The sequence below is a fragment of the Protopterus annectens genome, chromosome 8.part0 (genome assembly GCF_019279795.1).
Source record: "Protopterus annectens isolate FY-2018-M chromosome 8.part0, PAN1.0, whole genome shotgun sequence".
Taxonomy (NCBI): Eukaryota; Metazoa; Chordata; order Ceratodontiformes; family Protopteridae; genus Protopterus; species Protopterus annectens.
This window is the reverse complement of record NC_056741.1, coordinates 127,765,567-127,790,728: the sequence shown is the minus strand read 5'-3', so window position 1 is coordinate 127,790,728 and position 25,162 is coordinate 127,765,567.

The following is a 25,162-nucleotide window of genomic DNA, read 5'->3' as shown; positions in this document are numbered from 1 at the left end:
TGCACCAGTCAGGTTGTATGTTGGCAATATGTGTGTGTGTTTGGTATGTTGTTTGTAATATTTGTGTGATTCAGAGCATATCTGTGAATTCACAACACGGTTCCTACCATCAGTTGAGTAAGCCTTGGGATTATCCTTAGTGTCCTGTACAATTTGTATCTTCATAGGTTCATAGGTTCATACTAGGCTATCCACCCTAGGGCATTTGTAAGCCTAGCCAGAGTGTGTGTGTCTTTCGCCACCCCTTGCTATGTGAATATTATGGCCATGTATGATTTACTTTACTGTGCCTCTGTCTGGACGTGACACAGTGAAGACCCCCTGTGTACATCTACGATCATCCATCCACTTGGCAATATTCCTGTTGAAGAGTGTCAGTGAGGGGCTCTGCCTAACATGGTGTGGGATCCTGTTCCAGGGTGTGGGGAGCCTCTGGGATATGTATCTGTCCCTCCAGCACATCCTATTTCATTATGTGTTGAGGTTGACATCTGTCACTCTCACAGCTCCAATGGCTTTGACTTTTCTGGGGTGGAGCATGTCCATTACTCCTGTGTTGGACATGGCCTTGTACAACAGACATACAATGCCTCTGTGTAGGCAGTATGTGACTGCATTCAGCTGGGGTGTCTACAGCCAGGCAGCATATGACATATATTTGAGACCCTTTATCCTCTTGGTGAGGTACCTTTGAGGTCTTTCTAACCGCTGCAGGTGTCAGGTAAGGTACATCCCAAATGAGGCATTGTACTAGATTATGGGTCTGATAAGAGAACAGTACAGGGGCACAATGACCTCTGTTGACATAGATGTGAATCCTTTCATGATACGGTGTCCAATATAGACAGTCTTCCTAGCCATATTGGCAATGTGAGTGTCACATAACAGGTTACTCTCCACTTGTGTCCCTAGGTCCCTGATTACTCCTTCCATACATAATGGTTTACCACCTATGTGGTAATTTGTGAGTACCTTGTTTGGTATTTGGTGGGACATTCATACTGTCCAGTGTCTTCAGGATGTCTGGGTGGGGTTCCTGTGTGTGAGAGTGTGGTCTGTAGCATGCTACAGACTGTACAGCAGTTTTGACTACGTATAGGTGCACATGGGTGGTCTCCGATGTTTCGTGCATTGTCAGTTACCTGGATGTATGGGTGTCTGTGCTGCATATGGATACTCCCCCTCCTTTTATGTTTTGGTCCAGGTTTTAGGGCCATGATGCATGATATGAGGTATAACCTAGTGTGCTGTCAGTAGGCTTGCAGCAGGTTTCTGTCACTGCACAGACATCGATGTTCTCCATACTGGGGAGGGCTTCAGGAGCATGCATATTGTGGTTTACACATCTGGCATTGGTCAGCATTACCCTTATGTTTCTTACCACTTATGTTTTCTAGGGTGGTGGGTTAGTCTTTTCAGCCTTGCCTACGTGTGGCTCTATGGAGGTGGAAAAAGCCTTATCCAATATCCAGACGCCCAGGGGTAACAGGTGCAAGCCATCCCTGGAAAAGCAGCATGGCTTGTCATGCATGACATCCCATGCAGACAGACATTAGATCCTCTTGGACTAACAGCTGTAATTGTGCCATCTGATAAGGCTGATCATTTTGTGTTTGTACTGTGGCATCATTCTTGGTGAGGGTAGGATGCTGCAAACAGCCAGTGTCATACCGGCCTGGAGTACATACTCAGAGAGCTCATCCATGTCTCTTTTCATGTAGTCCAGGGAGGTACATCTCAGGTCATTCACACCAGCATGGACAATGACTGCATCATATTTCTACTTGCTTTGGGGTGACCTGCGTACTTGTGTTATGTGGCGTATTGTAGCAGCCTACAGGCAGCTTACTGTATCCTTTCCCTTGTTCAGTCTGGTGAGTGGGACAGCAGTGTGTCTGCCTATAGAGTCACCTATTACAACTGTATCAGGCATGTTGTTTCTCCTTCTGGCCTGTGACTGTTTGGCACACCAGCTTTGTGTACTATGTGTTGCATATGCTATGTTTGGAGGTTGTGGTTGCTTGGGGGTTTGCTTTGAAGGCCTCTGTTGGTGTGGTGTGTTTGTAATTAGGGCCTCTGGGAATGTTTTTCTGTGTTTATGTGTTTGGTTTGCAGTTGTGATAGATCTATGTGGGACTGGGTTTGTGGTGTGTGTGGTTACCTTCTCCTACTGACTAGTTTTGACAGTACTGAGTTGAGGGAGCTCAGCCTCAGGATAAATGGTTGCATCTCTCACATATATTTGTATTTATTGGGGGGAGTTGAGGGTCGTCTGTGTACTTGGGGCAGGTGTAACATTGCCTCAGGATTCACAGATTCTACTTGTTGTAGCTGGCCTTAGTGGATTGTATGTGTGGACATATTTTATTGCCATACTACTGATCAGTGATTACTTCCCTTTTTATGTTTGCTCTATCATGTAGTAGTTTCCTCATTCTCTTGCATGGTTTGGTAATGGCTGGAGTCCAGCATGCCAGATGCCTGCTTGTATGGCATTGTGTCTTGTTGTTATTTGTGATTGCATAATCCAAGCACTCCTGGCTGTGTTCATGGAATACCTGTATAACAGGTTCTGCAGTGTGTCCCATATTTTGCACCTGCACAGGGCCTTTAATGGATTCCACATCAGTTTGGAGGGGTGCAACTTATGCTTTACACATGTTTTTCACTGTGGTTTTCTGGCCAGGGACTGTGGTCAGGATGTGTATATCCGGAGTGATTACTCTATGGTCTGGTCTTACCAGTGAGGGATACACTTCTCATCTTGCCATCCAGTACCCATGTTGCAGATTATCACATCCAGTATGCTTACCCCTCTTGTGGGAGTGGTACGTTGTTCCTGGGCATTTTGGATTATGGATTCTAGGAACTTTTCTCCTACAGTGTTGGTGCTAGTATAATGCTCCCAGTGTAGTCTGGGTATTTTCAGTCAACCAATATAATGTGGTTTGGGGGGCTTGATATATTTATGTATTCCAACATAGGCCAGGTGCAGTTCCTGGTGTTAGGACGGTAGTCTGCAGCAGGCTATATACTGGGAAGCAGTTTTAGCCACTGTTACTTGACCATGGCTAGTCCATGCTGCTTCTTGTTGTGGTATCAACATGGGGGTGTGGTTATCCTTGACAATTATTGCTAGTCACCCTCCTTTTGTAGCTTGCTCCATGTTTTGAGGCTGTACAGCACAGTATGAGGTGTAACCTGGTAGTGTTAGGGTGCTGTTGTGAGCCTTGACCCAGTTTTCTGTTACAGGACAGATATCAACATTCTCCATACTGGGTGCATTTACACTGCATGCATCTTGCTGTTTAGACTTCTGGCATTGGATAGCATTACATCTAGGTTCTTATCCCTTGTGGTACCTATGGAGGTGGGTTTGTGTTTTGAGCCTTACCTATTCAGGGCACACTGTGGGTACTGACAGCCTTTGCCAGTATCCATGAGGCCTGGACTGATAGGTGCACGCCACCCCTAGCAGGTGGAGCATCATGTCATGCTCAGCATGTCATCCCAGGCTGGCACACATTGTCTCCCCTTTGACTAACTGCATTACTTCAGCCAATTATTGCAATTGATCATCCCATCGTCATATTGTGGCATCATGCTTGGTGATAGTGGATGTTAGTCAGGGTCCTCAAGTGTGCATATAGTACATGGTGTTACATTACTTAACACATGGCATTCATGCCTCAGGTGGTGCTACAGGGCTGCCTCTGTCGGATGCACATATTACACTCCCTGTACATGTTTGAGAGCAGGTTATAACATTTTAGGCATCCATGTTATTATATGAGTGAATCACAGAGGGGTATCATTCCCAGGGTTCCTACTGAGCCAGTGTATGTGCTATGCATTGCCTCTTTGCCAAGGCCAGGGCATACTGGGCATGCCTCCTTCTGCCTACTGGGGCAAGCTCAGGTTGTTCCTCTTCCGAATCACGCTCTGCCTGTGATGGCCTTGGCAATGGTGGGTGGCTGTTTGGCCCGGCCCTATGCTGGTCCTGCTGCAGCTGTTTTCGCAAGATCATATTATGTAGCATAGCACATACCATGACAATTTGGGTACATGTAGTTGGTGAGTACTGCAAGGCTCCACCAGATGTGTCCAGACACCGGAACCGTGACTTGAGCAGCCCAAACACACGCTCTATTACATTACTTGTTTGTGCGTGTGCCTCATTATGGCATTCCTGTTCAGGTGTGTGTGTGCATTTGTGATGGGTGTCATCAGCCATGGCTCCAGTACATAACCTGCATCCCCCACTAGGTGTCCGTGTGGGATGTCCCCATTGGCAAATATCTGGTTCAGCTGCTTCAAATGCCAGATATGGGAATCATGGTAGCTCCCAGGGCAGCCAGCACACACATTCATTATTATGCCCTGGGCATCACACATGACCTGGCAGTTGATGGAGGGGAAGCCCTTGCGGTTAATGTAGGCCCTACCCCGCTCACTGGCTGGTGCTTTGCTGCGTATATGCGTGCAGTCTATTGCACCCACTACCTCAGGGTATTCCGCTATTTGCTGGAAAAGATGCATATTGCTGGCCAATACCTCACAGGCATTGGGGAAATATACATGATCACCGACATGTGCTGACATGGCATCCAGGAACTGGTGCAGTACCCTGGAGGCTGATGCCTATGATATCTCCATCATATCACCAGTTGGACTCTGGAAGGTACCTGTTGCTAGTATTCTTAGGCCAACACATACCTTGGTTTCCACTGGGATGGGTTCCCTTCTGTTGGTTCTGTGTATGAGGTGTGGCCTGCACAGCTCGACAATTTGCTGCAGGAGGTCTCTGTCCACTCTATAGCGCTCTACTATCTCCAGCTCATGTAACCCGTGGTAGGTGACCCTGGGCTAGTACACTCTTCTCCGTCTCCTCATTGTACATTGTCTGGCACCATCTGCATTGTCACCACCCTCAGCAAGTTGCCTATGTCTCCTTATGACAGCTATGGCAGCCCCTAGCATTTCTACTCTGAGTTCAGCTTTTTCAGTTTTCACTTCTAATAGCTTACTCCTGTCTTGCAGTGTCTCTTGAGAGATACATCCTGCACTGCTGTTTGCAGAGTTTTAAGTGCTTGGCTGAGCTACTAATCTGCCTGTGTAATTGCCTACTTCTAATTGTTTTCACCTGCTAGCTCCAGCAGTATTCCCTGCTAGCTTCCTACTAATTCTGTTGCTTCCTTTTTCCTTTCTGTTTCCTCAGGGGGGAGCAACGTGCATACCAGCAAAAACATGCTCACAGTGGCTTACATGCGCGCACACATGCTTACACGGTTCGGAATCTGCTTATTCGGGTTAAAACGCGCGCACACCAGCGCAAATAGTGTTACAACTCTGCCAACAGGCTCCCACATGCTCAGTCTGCCCTACATGCATGCACACTAGCGCAAACAGTCTTACAAGTCTACCAACACGCTCCCACATGCTCAGTCTGCCTTACACGTGCACACACTGTCCTACCCATGCCTCATGGCGTGCACATGTGCGCATGCACGCCCAACAAGAAACTTTGGTGTAAGTAACAGTGTACACCTTCCATTTCTTGACTTTCCCATGCTTATCTTGTGGCACTCCTCTTTCCATGATCTGTGTCTGACATCTGTCATGTAACACTGACCTCCAATGAACTGCATTTCTTTCTACCATTCCCCCCTGTGATGTCACCTATCTCCTACTCTATTCCTCCCCCTTATGTATCTCTTACACTACTCAGAATGTGCTCATTTGCTATGTGACAGTGGGATTCAGTATCCTAACCCTCATTTACATCAGATTGCCTACTAATGCTTAGTTACATGTCTTAGACTCAGCTTCCCCCCTTAGCAACCACTAAATGGTGGCCATGTTGTTTTGGTCTGCTGGTCCCTGCATTGTAAATCCATGTATTGCATAAAACCCACATTTGTGGGTTTATAATCTTCATTTTTATGTTTTATACAGCGCAACCCGTTTGCGCGGGGCTGCGCTAAGGTTTAAACACCGATCGCGAAAAAAAAAATATTTATTTCTCATATTTGCATTGGGGTACCTTGCCAATGGCCACATATTTGGCCATTGTCATATTGCCTGACACATATGCACCCTTTATTTGGAGCTGACATGGCTCCATTGTGATTTTTGCAGAAACGTACTCAGTTGTCAACCGAGTACATTTCTGCAGCTAAAACGGCTCTTACATGGGCTGCTTTCTGTTTCGTGGATCGCTACTCTACCTCATTTGCATGCCTTTTGGCTGCAAGTGAGGTATTTAGCATATCCACGCCCAGTCCGTGTAAGAGACATTTTAGCTGGTCTCTTACACGGAGTTTCGGGCTGTTCCTGGATCGCGAGGCTTGCATGGAGTCTTACACGTCTTTTACACTCCGTGCAAGCCTTCGTGAATCCTGCCCTCTTTGCATATTCACTGGAGCTTATTATAGCCAACAAGTTCATGATTTCAGTTAAACGTTTATTTTTAAAACGAAGAAGTGAAGCATTTTAAATGCATGTGCCTTGTAGGGAAATCTTCAGTTCCCTTTACGCGAGCCTGTCAGTGCATTTGTGAACTGTCATGAATGCAGGGAGCCCTTCTGACATTTAACTTCTAACTATAAACCATGCACATTAAATAAATATCACTTTGCCCTTCTAGTTAGTTTAATCACATAGAATTTATTTCCAGTACATTTAAATGTTTATTTGGATGTTTCTCCTCTTTTTTTTTTTTTAATTTTTTGTTTGAGGAGTTAAAATGTTTTGAATTGCTAAGGGTTACACTAATTGGAATCTTATTTTGTCTCCTTATCGAACACCATTGTATAAAATGGAGGAATATTAAAAGTAGCCTGCTTTGTCTTTGCTTGGGTTGGAGTTGGCACGGAACGTTGTTGTTGACGCTTATATGAAGCGTATGCGTCTTATGGCCAATGATGTCTTGCATAGGTTTTTGAAAAGATATTCCTGTTCCCCACAGACAAAGAACATAAAATCCTCTAGTTATGAGTAAAAACTATTCCCAAAACACCCAGTAATGTCTGTACAGATCAGTTCTTTTCTTTATTGTTGACATTAAGGAGCATTCCAAGAATGCTGTGGAGAAACTATCTGTCATCCGTTAGAACATATTTGGTTTTGTGCCAGCTCCCCCGTATTTGACAACTGTGTTTCAGTGCTGGTGTGTGGTGGTAGCTCAGTGCAGGGCTCTCTTCATTGTCCCCCAGCCATTTACGGTCTAGTGGGTGGGTTTTTCCCATTCTAGTCTAGTTGTGCAGTTGAGTGGATTTTTGGATTACACTTGGGAATGGTGCATGTGAGCTACTGTGCGTGTGTTTGTGTGGCTGGCTAGTTAACAGATGTTTTGTAAAAGGGATTTGCTTATACAAATTTTAAACAATATACATGACACCAGGTATTCAATTTCAAAGATGACCCAAAGCATCGTACCTACACAGCCTACGACAACACACACTGCTAACAAGAAAGGCTGTAAATATAAAATAAACATCTGTCTCTATAAATTCTTTTCACTTAATAGATGACTGAAGCATAAAGTATATTAAATACTGATATGAAACTGTGGGGATAGTTTTATTACGAAGTAGAACAGCAGCCATATTCTTTGTAACATCCTGAAATTCCTGGATTAGTAGAACTTTAAACAGGTGACAATACATGCAATATATTAGTTGACATGCACTTACAGTAATAAATTGAGACTTGTACAAATTCATTTTAATTCTACTCTTGAAATCTGTTAACATGAAGGATTGTGCGCAGGTCTGTACTGACACATATGAAAAAAGATGGGAAAAGTGATTGTTAAACATTGCTCAAGATTTGAAAAAAAGGGAGGTAAATGAAATATAAAGGCAAGATATATACATATGGAACCATTAAAACATAGAGAGGGTAGTTGATGCATTCTTCAGTTGACTCATTTTACTACCTTTGGTTTTTCAAATTATTCATGAACTTGCATTCTTTATTGAATGAATAAATAATAACAAGACTCTAAGGCACCTGCATATTGCATATTTTGTGGTGGTTTTGAGAGAAGATAGTTTAAAATTGGGAATTGACTTCACAATAAGAAGAGGAAAAGAAAGTGTGAGGTCTTATCTGATACCTGATTTTTATGAAGGTATATATTATCAGAAACTCCATATCTGTAACACTGATTCTCACTTGGTATAGTAGTGACAGAATACAAACAAAGAGCAGTTTGTGCATTCTCATTCATCTAGGTAATCATTCTAATCATTAAATGCATTCAAAAGGAATTTACTGCTAAAAAGGCTCGGGGTTGTGAAGTTATTATTTCAAAATCCTAAAAGATTGATTATCTTACCTAAGTTTTTATGATTTGGTATCATTTATTTAGCATTTATGGTAGCTGTTCAATTAAATTTATAATGCCTAGAATGGTATTGTGTGTTTAATATTGAGGTATAACTGTGAACAATTACTTACGATCTACTCTATTTTAATGCTCTACATCAAGAGTAGCAAATGAGCTCTTTACTGAAGTTTGGAGTAATGTACAAATACAATATTGACCTCTATTACATTAGATTGCTATGTATAGTACTGTTTGGAACAGTATTTATATATGTATGGAAATACTACATGTCTAGAACAATACAATTTGAATTCTTCAACCAATACATCAGAGAAAAAGTGGTTTGTGGATTTACAATGGCTCACTAGATTGATTGTTGATACTATTTTAGTTAAGTCTTACAATGTTGGTCATAGTATATTATATAATTACTAAATGAATGAGTCAATTTACAGAAACTCATGAAAGTTGAAAGGTAACTGATGTAGTAAATATCTCTTGAATTTTTTACCTACATTCTATGAATATTTGATTTTGATTGAAATACATATTTGATTGACTATGCATAAAGTAAATTTGTTCCAGTTATCGCCTAAAGTTTGTACTAAGTTAATTTTATGATAAATGCATACTTATGTGCATGGATCAGAATAGAAGTATATGATGGAGACAATTATTTATTATCTCCAGAATAACATATAATGGAGCCTCTAACTTCTCATTGTTATTTGATTTATTGTTAGTAATGAGGGTTAATCTGACTGAACATTTTAGTTCTTTCAGATTAGGAATGATATTCATTCCATGTTTGTTAAAAGATAATTTTAAATATTTGTCTATACATGTGTATAAAATTAACTATTGCACTCTTGTTAGTCTTACCTTTTGGCCTTTTCTAGTATACATATTATACAACTCAAAGGGAAATAAGAAGGTTTACTATATGTTTATTAATATATGTATGGAAGATATGCAGCAAATAAGTCGCAAAATAATTTGCTATTGTTTCCTATCAGAACTCTTCAATAAATAAATTAACTGGATGAGTATAGAATTTCTCTCACTAAATGTGAATGGTTTAAATATTCAGAGGAAAAGATCTAGACTACTTAAATATCTAAAAGTAAACAAAGTGTAATTAATACTTCTACAGGAAACTCATTTTAAAGCTAATGATAATTTCATTTGGAATCCAAATGATTTCTTAAAGCTCTCTAGCTCTTCATACAGTAAAAAAAAACAGAGGAGTATTAACATTGTGGAGGAAAAGTGTTACTAATCCTCAAGTGATATATAATTATGAAAACAAAGATGGCTTTTTATCAATAGTAATAATAAGATATAGTAATATAATTTGGACATTGATGAATCTTTATTGGTTTCCAGGTATAGAAGTAGGAACAATTAAGAAGCACATAGAACTTATTAATAAGACATCAAAAGGTAGTCTAATTGTAGGAGGGGATTTTAATTATATCTTAGATAGTCAGGAGACTACAAATAGACAGCCATTTTGTTTAACATCTACAGGAAGAACTCTTAAGAAATGGTTAGATAACATGCAGTTATTAGATTCCTTTAGTCTTAAAAATTTAAGTTCATTACAGTTTTCTCATAGTGGTTATAGATTTAATACCAAAACAAGGACTGATAATTTATATGTATCCCAAGATTTAAAAATGAAAATATCACATTCTTCCATAATTCCTTGCCCCATATCTGATCACAATTCACTTACTCTTAGAATTCAAATGAACTTTAAGAAACTAACACTTACTAAAAAAAGTCCTGCATATTTTACTAAATTAAATGAGTTTAAGACTTGGTTAGATTTGGAAATAAAATATTATTTAGATGCAAATAATACTGGTGACGTAAATGTAGTTATTTTATGGGATTCACTAAAAGCATATATTTACGGTAAAATCATTTCCTGGTGTAACAATAAAGTAAAAGAATGGGAGTCTGAATTAGTTAATATTCAAAAATGCATTATAGAAATTAACCTCAAGGATGTGGAGAACCTGGTTGAAAAAAAAAGAAAGAAATTGGAGAATTGAATCAAAAATACAATGAGATTATAATGCTTAAAACCAATCTGGCATTGGAAAAATTAAAATTAAATTTATACATTGTTTCACCAAAATATATGCATAACCTAGCAATGAGATTAAAAAGGCATTCCAATACAAACAATATTACAAATACAATTCATGAAGGGAAAAACAAGAAAAATGTATCAGATATAGGTGATAAATTAGATGCCTTCAAATTCCATTTCACAAAGCATTATAATATTGATGATTCTCCTCATAACAAAATAGATATAGGACTAGATTATACAAATTTAAATAAAATACCAGTGAGTTTAAACATAAATATTCAGAAACAAATAACATTTAAAGAAATTAAAGAGAAAATTAAGGAAGGCAAAACTAATAAAGCTCCAGGCATAGATGGAATCGTTATAGAAATGTATAAATTATTTCCATCATCAGTCATAACAGTACTTCAGAGGGCATTAAATGAAATGTATCTACAAGGCATTATTCTACCTTCATGGAGATACACATTGATTACATCTATTTTAAAAGAAAAAAAATCCCAACTTGTGTAGTTCATACAGGCCTATTTCACTTCTAAATAATGATTACAAAGTTTTTATGTCTATTCTGGTTAACAGGATTAAAACAATCTCTAACTCAAGTCATTAATGAGGATGAAATGGGGTTTATTCACAATATACACACTCAAGACAACATACAAAGAATTTTAACCATTATAGATCTCTTAAATAGAGACAAAGCTGAAGCTTTAATAGTAACATTAGACAATGAAAAGGCATTTGACTCACTAAATTGGGATTATCTTTTCAAAATACTACAAATTTATAATTTTCCCTCAAGATTCATTAATTTAATAAAAAACATTTATAAGGATAATCTAGCTTATGTAAAATTAGGCCCTTTCACATCAGATGTGATTAAAATTACTAAGGGTACCAAACAAGGATGCCCTTTGTCACCACTGTTGTTTGCATTAGCAACTGAACATTTTTCTTCCACTATTCGTCTTAACCCTAAAATTAAAGGTATTCAAATTAATAATCAAATTCATTCCAAAATTTCCAAAATTATGCTCTTTGCTGATGATATTCTACTCACTTTATTAAATTCAGAAGAGTCACTATGTGAAATAAATTTATTAGCTGAAAAATTTTATCACATCTCAGGTTTAAAGATGAATGCTTCCAAATCGAAACACATGTTATTAAATAATAAAAATAATTCAATTTCTAACATAAATCCAATTATTGGGAAACAAGTTTCTTCTCTAGATTACTTAGGCATTGTTTTATGTGAAACGTTAGAATTAACTCTATCTACAAATCATAATAATATTCTTGGTACACTTAAATCCTTAATAGTGAAATGGAATACATAGTTTCTAACATTTGAAGACAGATTGCAGTTAATAAAGATGGTACTTCTCCCAAAGGTAAACTACATCACTTTGACAATACCTATTATGCCTAGTAAAAAAACATTAAAAGAATTAAATAGAATCATTTTAAGATTCCTTCGGTATCCCAAAAAAATAGGATTGCTTTGCTAAACCATATTAGACCCTGGGAAATGGGGGGCATAAACTTTCCTGATTAGAATATTACATTAAAGCATCTATTCTTAAAACAGTTATAAATTGGATAGATCCAAAAAGGTCTTCCGTTTGGAAAACATTACATACTGCTATTTTTCAGGAAGAAAATAAATTAGCAAAAAATATACAACTGCTTGGACAGAACAATGTACTCTGGAATATATTCTGTATCAACTTACAATACAATTTCACCAAGCCTACTAACCTAAATTATATAAATTACATTTATAACACTTTCCGGAACTTCATAAACAATGATATTGAAATTAAATTATGGTTTCAGTTATTAACTCCTTTTACTATTACAAAAAACGTTGTTAATAACATTTCCATAAATACTCTTAACTCATGGAAAGGAAATAATTTCTCATGTTGGTATCAATGTATAGAAAATCTAACAGTCATAAATGTCAATCAGATAATTAATACATTCAATCTATTATGTAGTGACTGGTTAGTTCTTAATAGTCTGAAACCATATGTGCAAGATATGTGTAGAACAATAGAAAATTCTTCATTTAACTCCATACCTAAATGTATATTTTATCTACATGAAGTATTATACAGAGACTTTAATTGGACAAACTTAACTTCAAAGTTATATAAAATTATTATTAGTTACAAAACAAATTCTTAGCAGAAATTTTGGAATTTTATCAATAAAGATTGTTCATTGTTGTTATCTAAGGAATCAAAAATAAACATATTATATTCTATTAAGTTAACTTCAAATATGCAATGTTGGAAAATCTTTGCATGGAAATTCTTGCATATAGCCTTTTACACCCCTAATAAAATAGCTAGATTTAAAAATACTAATGAGACAATATGCTGGAGATGTAATCTAAAATGTAATGCTGATTGGTCACATATTATATATGACCTGTATTCATATTAAAAAAAAATTGGGAGGATATTGGTGAATTTCTGCAAGCCATTTTTACTGACTCTTTCATTTTATCAAAGTCATTAATTCTTCTTAATAAAATTGAAACCACTACTATGAAAAAGAAGGAACTTTATCTTATTTGGACTATAATGTCTATCTCAAAAAAATGCATCACTAGGAAATGGAACTCCTCTATCATCCCAACAATTGATGATTTTCTCACTGTATTGAAAGAAGTAACACTGTTGGAAATTAAAGTCAAGGAAATGAGGATCTTTCTGAAGAAATGGACTAACAATCCTTGGGAGAAAGTTCTCTCCCTAATAGAAACACTCAAAATGGACACAATTTTATCTTCATAAGAAAAGAGGAAGCAAGAATGCAAGTTATAATTTGTTAATGCTTGTACAATAACCTTTATTATTTGTCTGTGTATCTATGATTGCCTTCCTTTTGACTTTGTCTGTCCTGCGGCCATTGTATATTCTGTAAATAGTTCATTCAATTCACTTTTATTTGATCTGTTATATTTACTATGTATTGTTTAAAAAAACGTTTTTTTCTGAATAAAATTATTTGAACAAAAAAAAATTAATAGTTGGATGGGGGTTGAATAAAGGCCATAAAAAGGAATCAAACAATGATGCTGTTTGAGTGATGTTCTTTTTGCATCAGTAATTTACAAGGTTGTAGAACAGTGTAATGAATGCTTGAATGAGGCACCATGGGAAATATTAGAAGTATGGAGAATACCCTAGTTCATGTGTTATGCAGATGACTTAGTGGTATTTACCAAAAAGTACTTAACTGCCAGCCAGGATGGCTGAAAATATTAACTTGGGTAGTCCAGGCTCTTTTCCATTGATAATCAGTATGTGCAGGAAACTAAATAACATGTCTGACCTGGTAGCAAATTTCCTGGATGGGTAATCTACCATCTGGTCTGTCATCTACCCAACAAGTAGTACATTAACTAGAGTTTCCTTTATGATATCCATAGTGGGTATGCACAGCACTCATCTGCAGGAATATTTGAAAAAGCTGTTTGATCATGAAAGCTATACCACTCCAAACTACAAGAGAAACTGGAAGGCACTAAAATAGGTTATGGTAAAACAATCAAGTCATCAGTTTACCTGAGTAAACAGATCTAGAGAACATGTGCACATACCTAGATATATACCTTCAAAATGCAAAATTGGACCTGGCTGTCACTTTCACCACTGACATAGCTAACATAACCCCCAGACCTCCTAAACCATTTGGATAATGAGCACATCCTCATGGCTGCTGAGGGAGTTAGACTTTTTATGTAGAGTGGGAAGATAGCAAAACTCACTCAAGATTTTATCCCAGTACAGTGAAGAAAGCATCAGCCCACATGTTCTACAGGATTAGATTGCCAACATACTTCAAATACCCCACAGACCTTAACATAAAATATCTTTGGCAGGGGCAGTTGCAGGGGCAGTGGCATGTCTTCTCTACACCAGAAGATTCTCTCAGTTTTATAAAGGGGTAGTTATTGACAGAAAATCTATTCAGTGATGCACAATTCCTTACAAAGTATCCAGAACCAATAGATACTGAAATCCTGCAGAAATTGAGGCACCCAAATGAGCCAACAAGATATGCAGCTGTTACTTCTGTTTTGGCTGAAAGTGTAAGTAAAGCTTTCACAAAGTAGCCACAGTCATAGATGCTTCCTAGACGGAAAGATTGTTTTAGACAAGAGTCTTCAGGTACCTGATTTCCATGGAGATATCATCCTATAACATATTTGAGATCCTTCAACAATATGACTGTCTGAGCATTCAAGGAACAGCTGATACATACCAGCAATGTGAGGAAAAAATGTCTGAACTCTCCACAGTTCTTCTGACCCAGTATCATCCATGAAAAGTATAGAGAATGTCCTTGCTGATGGGAAAACTATGAAAAGTATAAGAAGCAGGAGAAAACATGAGTGAATCACTGTTCTCTTTTCATGAAATGATAGAAGAGGGATTCAGTATAGGTTATTTCTTTTGTTCTCACTGTAGAACAGTCATATGTGAGAGCTTTCATTCTTTCTAAACCACTACTGAGATGACAATGGAGAACAGGGTAACTCTCTTGTGATTCTACAAGTTCTAATTTATCCAGGTCTATTTTGTTGCATTGCAAAAACTTTCCAAGACAATATTGCTTTGTTTGTTTTGTTTTTGTTGATTTCTTTTTTCCTGAGTTTTTACCATTGTTCCAAGTTTAGCACTTAGACTGAATATGTTGTACTTTATAGGTTCATAGGTTCATAGGTGTGTACTAGGCTAATGGCCCTGGAGCCTTTACAAGCCTAGCCCATATGATTATCCTGGCATCGTGCCACCCGGCCTTAGTTTCCTGTTGAGTAGAGCCACTGGAGTGATCCCCGGGGTGAATTTTCTATTTCCCATCCACTGATCAAGATTTCTCTTGAAGAATGTCAGTGTGGTGCTCTGTTTGACATGTATGGGAAGTCTATTCCATAGCATGGGCAGTCTCTGGGTTACGAACCTGTCCCTCCAGCTTGTTCTGTTGATTGTGGTAATGAGGCTGAGGTCTCTGGAGCATGTGGTGCGGAGGGATTGGAATTTCTTTAGATGTAACATTTCTAACAGAGCTGGCTCAGACATGACTTTGTAAGTCAAGCAGAGATTGCTTCTAAGTAGGCGATATGAGACAGAGAATAGTTGAAGTTTTTTGAGTCTGTCCATATAGGACAAGTGTTTAAGGCCTAGGATCCTCTTTGTGAAGTGCTTTTGTGGCCTCTCCAGTTGTTGCAGGTTTCTAGTGAGGTACATGACAAATGGGTCATTGTACTCAATGACCGGCCTACTGAGGGAAGAGAAGAGGGAGACAATGACCTCTTTCTTCCTGGATGCAAAACCCTTAGTAATGAGATGTGCCACATAGAAGGACTCTCTGACTATTTATTTATTTATTTATTTTATTTATTTTACATTTGTTGACCGGGCTAGTCTAACTGGATATATATCCATTTTCAGTAGAGGCCCGGGGAGAAAAGCTCCAATGGAATATTACATGGTTATATAGCAATAAGCAATACATGATTAAAATTAATAAACAAGGTAAGTTATTATGTACAACTAGGATAGGAGCAAACAGAGAAAAATACAAAAGTCTAAAAGTCTAAAACAAAGAAATAATAATAAAAATCTTTTTTTTTTTTTTTGTGATCATTCTGTGCATAAGAGATAAATTTCTTTACATAGATATAATGTAAAGGAAAGTTGTAAGGGTAAAGGGTGAGAAAAGAGACAAAGTAAGGGGCCGGTTAATCTGGGTTGGTACAGGGGCAAAGCCATTGACTCTTGAGATGTATAATCAGTTGTCTCTTAAAAAGTGAGAGTGTAGACAAGGATGTGATATCAGAGGGTAGTTTGTTCCACCTTTTTCCAACAGAGTTGGAAAAGAGGCAATCCCCAGCTGAGTTATTAAGTTTGGGGGTATGAACCAGTAGTTTGTTAGAGGAGCGTAGCTGTTTCATGTTATTGTAAGGTGTAACAAGGTTAGAGAGTATTGGTATTTTACTTGGTTGGTAAAGGACTTTGTGAGCTATTAAGAGCTGTTGAAGTATTAATTTGTTAGGAAATTCTAGCCAACCTAGTTGTCTTAGGTTCAGGCAATGGTGAGTACGAAACTGGGATCCTGTAGCAAATCTAGCAATATTGTAGTAAGATGTAGCAAGTTTCTTAAGGTTGCTTTTGGAGAGATTAGTATAGATGGGGGAGGCATATAGAAGAGTTGAGATAAGGTGAGATCTAGCTAAGATGGTTCTTGTTTCATGTGTAAGGAAGGGTTTGATTCTGTAAAGGGAACCAATTTTTTTGTTAACTACTTTTATTGTGTTGTTGATCTGTGAGTCAAAGCTTAGATTATTGTCAATTATTATTCCTAGTAATTTTGTAGTTGAGTCAGGAGAAATGAGAGTGCAATCAGTTGATGTGAGAGAGAAAGTAAATGGTGTACATTTACGGAAAGGTGAGAACAGTAACAGTTTGGTTTTCTTGGAGTTGAGGAGAAGGCAACGATCAGAGAACCATTTTTCAATTGTAGAAAAGGCTTTTTGGGTAAGGGACTGAAGTTCAGTTTGAGAAGTGGCAGTGCAGATAATAGTAGAATCATCTGCATATTGTATGCAGGTGGTGTTAGGGATAGCTGATTGGAGGTCGTTGATAAAGATTGAAAATAAGAGGGGGCCTAGGATAGAGCCTTGGGGTACTCCTAAAGAGGTAGGAAGGAGATTAGATATTGATTTTTTCCAAAGCACTGCCTGCTGGCAGTTATCTAGGTAGGATGTAAACCATGTTAAAGAAGGGGTGTCAAGTGAGAGGGATTTTAGTATGTGCAGGAGGAGTTTATGATTAACCATGTCGAAAGCTTTAGATAAGTCAATGAAGATTGAAGATGTTAGATAATGTTTGTTGCAGTTGTGGTGGATGGTGTTGGTAAAGGAGAATAAGGCAGTAGTTCATAGGTTCATAGGTTCATAGGTTCATACTAGGCTATCTGCCCTAGGGCATTTATAAGCCTAGCCAGAGTATGTTTGGCTTTCACCACCCATTTTAAATTAATTTTGCTATGCCCTTTTTCGAAGTTAGTATACTGTGCCTCTGTCTAACAGTGACACAGAAGTGATACCCGGGGTAAACCTATGATCTCCCATCCACTCATCAAGATTCCTCTTGAAGAGAGTCAATGAGGGACTCTGCCTAACCTGGACTGGGATTTTATTCCATAGTGAAGGGAGCCTCTGGGTTATGAATCTGTCCCTCCAGCATGTCCTATTTATTTCAGTGCTGAGGTTCAAGTCTCTCGTGTAGCTCGATGGGATTTGGATTTTTGAGGTGCAGCATGTCCCTTAATTCTGGGTTGGACATGGCCTTATCAGGCACAGGTCACCTCTGAGCAGGCGGTATGCCACTGAGTAGAGCTGGAGTTTCTTTAACCGGGTAGCATATGGCATCTGTTTGAGCCCTTTGATCCTCTTGGTGAGGTACTTTTGGGGTCTTTCCAGTTGCTGCAGGTGTTTGGTAAGGTACATCCCAAAGGGCATTGTACTCGATTATGGGCCTGATGAGGGATGAGTAAAGAGGCACGATGACCTCTCCTAATCTAGATGTGAATCCCTTCATGATTAGGTGGGCTATATAAAATGTTTTTCTAACCACTTTGGCCACGTGGTTGTCAAATGAGAGATTGTTATCAACTTGGGTCCCCAGGTCCCTAATGACTTCTTCTGTACTTAATGGATTACCACCTATGTGGTAATTTGTGGGCACTTTGTTTTGCCAAAGGGATGACTATACACTTTTGGCATTTAGCTTGAGACCATGGCTCTGGCACCAGTTGTCTGTTTCTATGAGGCCCTTTTGGAGGATGCTTGTGTCAGCTGGAGAGTCGATTATGGTGCCCAGTTTGCAGTCATCTGCGAACATGGTCAGCCACAGTCCTTCGTGTTGGCCTGTACCGAAAAATATATACCAAACAAGAGAGGTCCCAGGACTGAGCCTTGTGGGACGCCACTTGTAACTGGTTTGGAGTCTGACATGGCTCCAGCAATTCTAACCATGTGGGTTCTGTCCTTGAGCCAGTTTGCAACCCATCTAGTGACATAGGGGTTTATATTTAAGCTGGTGAGCTTATCTATAATGCCTGAGTGGGGTATTGTATCGAAGGCTTTTGCGAGGTCCAGATAGGCTGTGTGGACCACCTTCCCTTCAATGGCCTTGGTGACTGTTTCAAAGAAGTCAACCAGGTTTAAGAGGCAGGATCTGCCCTTAACAAAGCCAAACTGGGTAGGATCCAGTGTCTTTAGGTCCCCAATATCTTTATTTATGAGGTCCATGATGATCCTTTCCATAGCTTTGCAGACCAAGCTAGTCAGGCTTATGGGGCGATAGTTTCCAGGGTCCGTTGAGGCACCACCTTTGTGGAGAGGGACCACTGTTGCTGTATGCCACTCTTTGGGTACATATCCTGTAGTAAGGCTGAGATTGAACAGTAGTTTTATGTTTGGGTTTAGCTCTTCTTGGAGTTCATGTAGGACACAGCCTGGGACACCGTCTGGTCCCATTGATGCTGTGTTTTTTGCTTTGGAGAGGGCAGCTCTCACCTGAGCATCTGAGATGTCAGGGGGGCAGCACTCTGCTGGGATAGATATTTGCCCTTTGGTGAGGGGAGAAGTTTGCACTGAACCTGTCAGCTAGGATGTTGGCAATGTCTGTGGGATCAGTGTATTTTTTGTCATTTTGGACTACTTCTGAGCAATTTTGTCATTTTGGACTAATTCTAGTAGTACTGTGGGAAGGTCTGAATCCATGCTGGCAGTTAGCAAGTAGATTGTTTTGGAGGAGGTGATTAAAAAGTTGTTTATGGATACATTTTTCCAACTTTTTAGCTAGGGGTGATAGTAGTGCTATTGGGCGATAGTTTGAAAGGTCTTTACAGTTCCCCCCTTTGTGTAGTGGGATAATGTGAGATATCTTCCAGATAGAAGAGAAGATTCCTTTGTTAATAGATCTATTTATCAGAACAGAAATAGGGTAAGCGATGGCTTTGGCTCCAATTTGCAAAAATTCAGCAGGAAGTTTGTCTGCAGAGGGAGTGGAAGGTTTTAGTTTTTGAAGGAGAGATAAGACAAAGGATGTAGATATAGGTTGTAATTGAAAATTAGGTGGAGTATTTCCAGTAGGTAAAAATAGTTTAGTGGTGTCAGGGGATAGGTGACTAGCAAGAGTTTGGATGGTATTAGTGAAGAAGAAATTGAAGTCATTGGCAATTTGTGTGGGGTTGTCTGGGTTAGAATCCTGAGGGTTTGGTGTTGTAGACTGGCTTGGGGATAAGAGATTATTAATGCTGGCCCAGAATTTTTTAGGATCATTTTTGGAGGTTTGTTGAAATTGAAGGTAGTAGTTCTTTTTGTCTGTCATGATGGCTTTTTTTGTATTATTCCTAAGCTCTTTGAAGTATTGGTGGTCTAATTGTTTTTTTGTGGTACGCCATTTTGCCCAGGATTTGTTTCTGAGAATAATTTTTTGCCTAGTAGTGTTGGTCAGCCAGGGAGCTGCTTTAGCTTTGGTTCTAATAGTACGACTTGGGGCATGGTGATCAAGGACAGACAAGAAAGTGGTGTTGAAGTATTCTACTGCTTTGTTAAGAGGGAGATATTTTAGTGGTGACCAATTACATAGTCTTAACTCAGTTTGAAAGTGCTCAGTGTTGAATTGCTTTTTGGAGTGTAAGGTTCTATAGGGAGTAGGTAAAATTAGGTTGGTTTTATGTCTTACGATATATGTTAGAGAGTGATCACTTAGGTCGTCTTGTAAGGTACCGGATTGGTAATTTTGTTGGGGAGAATTAGTGAGTATCCAGTCTAAGGTGGTTTCTTTTTTGTTTGTTTTGTTAGTTCTAGTAGGACTATTGATGAGTTGTATAAAGCCAAAGAGGTTTATATGGGAGGTGGGATTTATATTGTTACAGGTATGCCAATCAATGTTAAAGTCGCCTAAGACTAATGTTTCTTGAGGGAGGTTGGTGGAGAGTGAGCTGAGGATACATTCGAGAGTATTTATGTTATTTCCTGGTGGGAGATATGCACAAATAATATTAATGGCTTTGGTAGTGTTAACTTGGAGTTTGGAGCTGATTATTTCAGCATTATTATCTACGGTAAAATTCAGATTAAGATTACTAAGCTGGAATTTTGTTTTGAAGATAATTGCTACCCCTCCACCCTTTTTGACAGTCCGATCTAGTCTAATGATGCTATACCCAGGTGGAGTGATTTCATTGTCTTTGATGGTAGGCTTAAGCCATGTTTCAGTTAGACATAAAATATCAAATTGATGGACTTCAAGAAGGGCATGGACTTGAGTGATTTTATTGCAAATACTTCGTATGTTGAGGTGAGCAATAGTGAGAGGGTTGGGAGGTATGGAAGATACTACAGAAGGAGGTTTGTCTTAATTATTGTGGACAATGGTATTAGTATGGTATGGGCCAGGGTTGGTATGTATATATCCATGCAATAGTGTGAGGAGGAGTTTGTAATATCTTGTCTGGGGAAGTTTATAAATACAGTCAAATATTTTCCTAGTTTTTAGTTTGTTACATTTGAGTTGAGCTAGTCTGTGGTATTTAGCTAGTAGGTAGTTAGGCTGATAGGTGAGATTTAAGAAAGTGGGAGAGAAAGGAGATATAGATGTGGAGGTGTATTTAGAGGGAAAAGTAAGAGAAGAGTCTAGTGGGTATTTGTAGGAAGTTAAGAAGTATGTAGTGACAAGAGAAGATAAAAGTGATAAGGAGATAAGTAATTTTAGTTGTGAAGGATGGAACTTTGTGTTCATTTTGATGGATGGGATATTGAGCGAAGGAGTGAGAATTGGATAGTAGATGACGGTAGGGAGAAAAAGTATTGTTAGAATGGTAGGAGAGGAGCTAGATTACTTATTTAGTGGGAGTGTGTTAGAGTACAGTTGTAGGAGTGGTTTATTAGGTTAATAATTTGATTGGTTGGAGAAGATAAGAGGTGTGTCAACTAGAAGAGTAAATGTAGGACCACTGGGGGTGGGTGGGAATGTGGCAATGACTTCAGTCATTGTGGCAATGACTACAGTGGCAATGTGGTGGTTAAAAGAGAGGTTGCTGTCAAAAGATCCCAAAAATGCCCAAATTTGTAACCGCAAACTGGACCAGCTGCAGTAGTTGAACTCATTTATTCACAATACAAAGGTACAAAAGATAAAAACATTGCCAATAAAAACTTCAAGAAATATACTTGAGTTTTTGATCTTTTTAACTGGTTAATTGGGTAAAGTGTTGTTTTGATTGTATCTGCTGTATTTTCTGAACAAGAAAACCCCAAAAATATATACTTGTTTCCTGCCTTTCTGAACTAGTATAGTCCAGTTTTCAGGTTATTGCTGAACCTAGGGCTGTGTTACAAGTTTCTGTGTTGCCCATACCTTACTTGGATAGAAGGAAGTTTGTCTGTTCACCTGTGAGAGAGAGGAGCTTTGAGAAGCGTATCGGTCCCTGGAGGAGTGGTTTCATCCCAGAAGTTAGTAGTTTATTGGTCATTTTTGGGCTAATTTTGATTGTATCTGCTCTATTTTCTGAAAAAAAAACAAAAACAAAAAAAACAAAAAAAAACTTGTTTCCTGCCTTTCTGAACTAATATAGTCCAGTTTTCAGGTTATTGCTGAATTCAGGGCTGTGTTACAAGTTTCTGTGTTGCCCATACCCTACTTGGATAGAAGGAAGATTCTCTGTTCACCTGTGAGAGAGAGGAGCTTTGGGCAGCCTATCTGTCCCTGGAGGAGTGGTTTCAGCCCAGAAGTTAGTAGTTTATTGGCCATTTTGGGCTAATTTTTATCTCTTTTACTTCCCTGCTATAAAAACTGCATTTGCGCAGTTTTTGCGCTTCTATTCCGCTCAGCAAGTGCCTTCCAGGTGTTCTGCAGAGTCTACAGCAGCAGAGAGACAAAGCAGTGACTTTGGAGTGATTAAGTATAATTTTTCTGCTTTTCTTGCTCCTCCTAGAACACCATTTTTTTAGCAAATCTGTGATTTAAAAAGTTTGTTATTGCTACATATTGTACTTATTTGCTACCTGCACTTGAATTAAGTCATTTTTTGTGTTTAAATAATCTGTTTAACTGTTGTAGGCTACACACTAAAGTGTGATAGTCTTTTCTGTGCATTTAAAGTGTTGTTTTGATTGTATCTATTGTCTGAAAAAAATATATATATACTTGTTACCCGCCTTTCTGAACTAATATAGGTTCATAGGTTCATAGGTGGGTACTAGGCTATCGGACCTGGGGCCTATACAAGCCCAGCCAAAAAGGTACCCTGGCTTTTGCCACCCAAGAAAATTATTTTCCTGTGCCACTGTTGATCAGAGCCACAGAGGTGATCCCTGGGGTGAATTTCCTATTTCCCATCCAATCATCAATATTTTTCTTGAAGAGTGCTAATGAGGAGCTTTGTTTGATATAGATAGCTAGTTTATTCCAGAGTATGGGAAGTTTCTGAGACAGGAATCTATCCCTCCGGCATGTTCTGTTTATTGTGGTGACAAGGTTTAGGTCCCTAGAGTGTGTAGCTCGGAGGGATTGGGATTTCTTTAAGTGGAGCATGTCCAACAGCTTTGGGTTTGACATAGCTTTGTATGTTAGGCAGAGTTCACATCTGAGTAGGCGATATGTGACGGAGTAAAGCTGGAGTTTTTTGAGACTGTCTGTGTAGGGCATCTGTTTGAGGCCGGTAATCATCTTTGTGAGGTATTTCTGCAGCCTTTCTAGTTGTTGTAGATGTCTTGTGAGGTACATACCAAAAGGGGCGTTGTACTCTATAATGGGTCTAATGAGTGATGAGTAGAGGGGAACAATGACCTCTTTTTTTCTGGATGAGAAACCTTTTGTGATGAGGTGTGCCATGTAGAAGGATTTCCTGACTACTGTGGCAATGTGATTATCAAAGGAGAGACTACTGTCCAGTTTTCAGGTTATTGCTGAATCCAGGGCTGAGTTACAAGTTTCTGTGTTGCCCATACCTCACTTGGATAGAAGGAAGTTTCTCTGTTCACCTGTGAGAGAGGGGAGCTTTGAGCAGCCTATCTGTCCCTGTAGGAGTGGTTTCAGTCCAGAAGTTAGTAGTTTTATTGGCCATTTTGGGCTAATTTTGATTGTATCTGCTCTATTTTGTGAAAAAAAAATATATATATATATATATATATATATATATATATATATATATATATATATATATATATGTACTTTTTCACACCTTTCTGAACTAGTATAGTCCAATTTTCAGGTTATTGCTGAATCCAGGGCTGTGTTACAAGTTTCTGTGTTGCCCATACCTTACTTGGATAGAAGGAAGTTTCTCTGTTCACCTGTGAGAGAGGGGAGCTTTGAGCAGCCTATCTCTCCCTGGAGGAGTGGTTTCAGCCCAGAAGTTAGTAGTTTATCGGCCATTTTGGCCTAATTTCTATCTCTTTCACTTCCCTGCTATAAAAACTGCATTTGTATGGTTTTATGCACCGGGCAGCGCCATTTAGCTAGAGTTAAACTATTCTCGGCTTCACAAAGTCTACTCTTCAATTTTTCCCTTGGAATTAGACAAACGTTCAACTTTAGCACTCAAACCATTCATTTCACAGTCAAGTACTTGCTTAAAACTCATAGCAAGCACTAATTAACCCTAGCACTAGACCCCCCTATACTGTCCAGAAGGACAAGGCTCTCTATTTGTCCCCACCAGCCAATCAGAAAAACAGCTTCCTCTACCTATTCAGGCATGTCCAAAGGGCAGTTTCCGGTGTACTCTCCAGTCCAACTGGTGAATCTGGGCATTCTGAGGCAATGTTACAACTGCCTCATACACAGACAACCCTTTCCTCCTACCACCAAACACTAATATATGCGAGAGATGCAATTATACAGCCAAACTGGAGACAAAGCTCTCTCAAACCAAGACTGGAACTGACAGTCAAGAGGAGAAGGGTAATACTTGCAACACACGACCAGTCTGACATAGACCTAATAAACTAACACTGGCAAATAACACACATGAATACATGAAAACATACTCAGAGGCTATAACTAAAAATCTGCAAAAACAAGAGAGACCTCCAAAGCAGAGACCCAAGCAAGCTCCATACCCCATCACAAACCACGAAACACATGCATCACATAATCAGTGTGCCATGCAATCACAGCCCTTAATGCAAAATAACATACCCAACACACTAGTAATAGGCGACTCTATAGTCAGGCGCAGTGATGTCTTATTAACTAGGCTGGACAAGGAGAAGGTTACAGCTAGCTGCCTGTCGGGTGCCAGGATCCGCCACATAACACAAGCACTCAGGTCACTCCAGAACAAGTACAAATACAGCTCTGCCATTGTCCATGTTGGTGTGAATGACCTGAGACATACCTCCTTGGACTACATGAAAAGAGACATGGAAGAGCTCTCTGATTATGCAGCCCAGGCTGGTATGACCCTGACCCTGAGTAGCATCCTGCCCTCACCAAGAATGATGCCACAGTATAAAGAAAAAATGATCAATTTCAGCAATTGGCTAAGCTTCTGGTGTCATTCAAAGGGGATCCAGTATCTGTCCACCTGGGATGATATGCTCTACAAGCCACATTGCTTCTCAAGAGATGGCTTGCACTTGTCACCCTTAAGCTTTCAAATACTGGCCAAAGCTCTTGCCGCCCCCA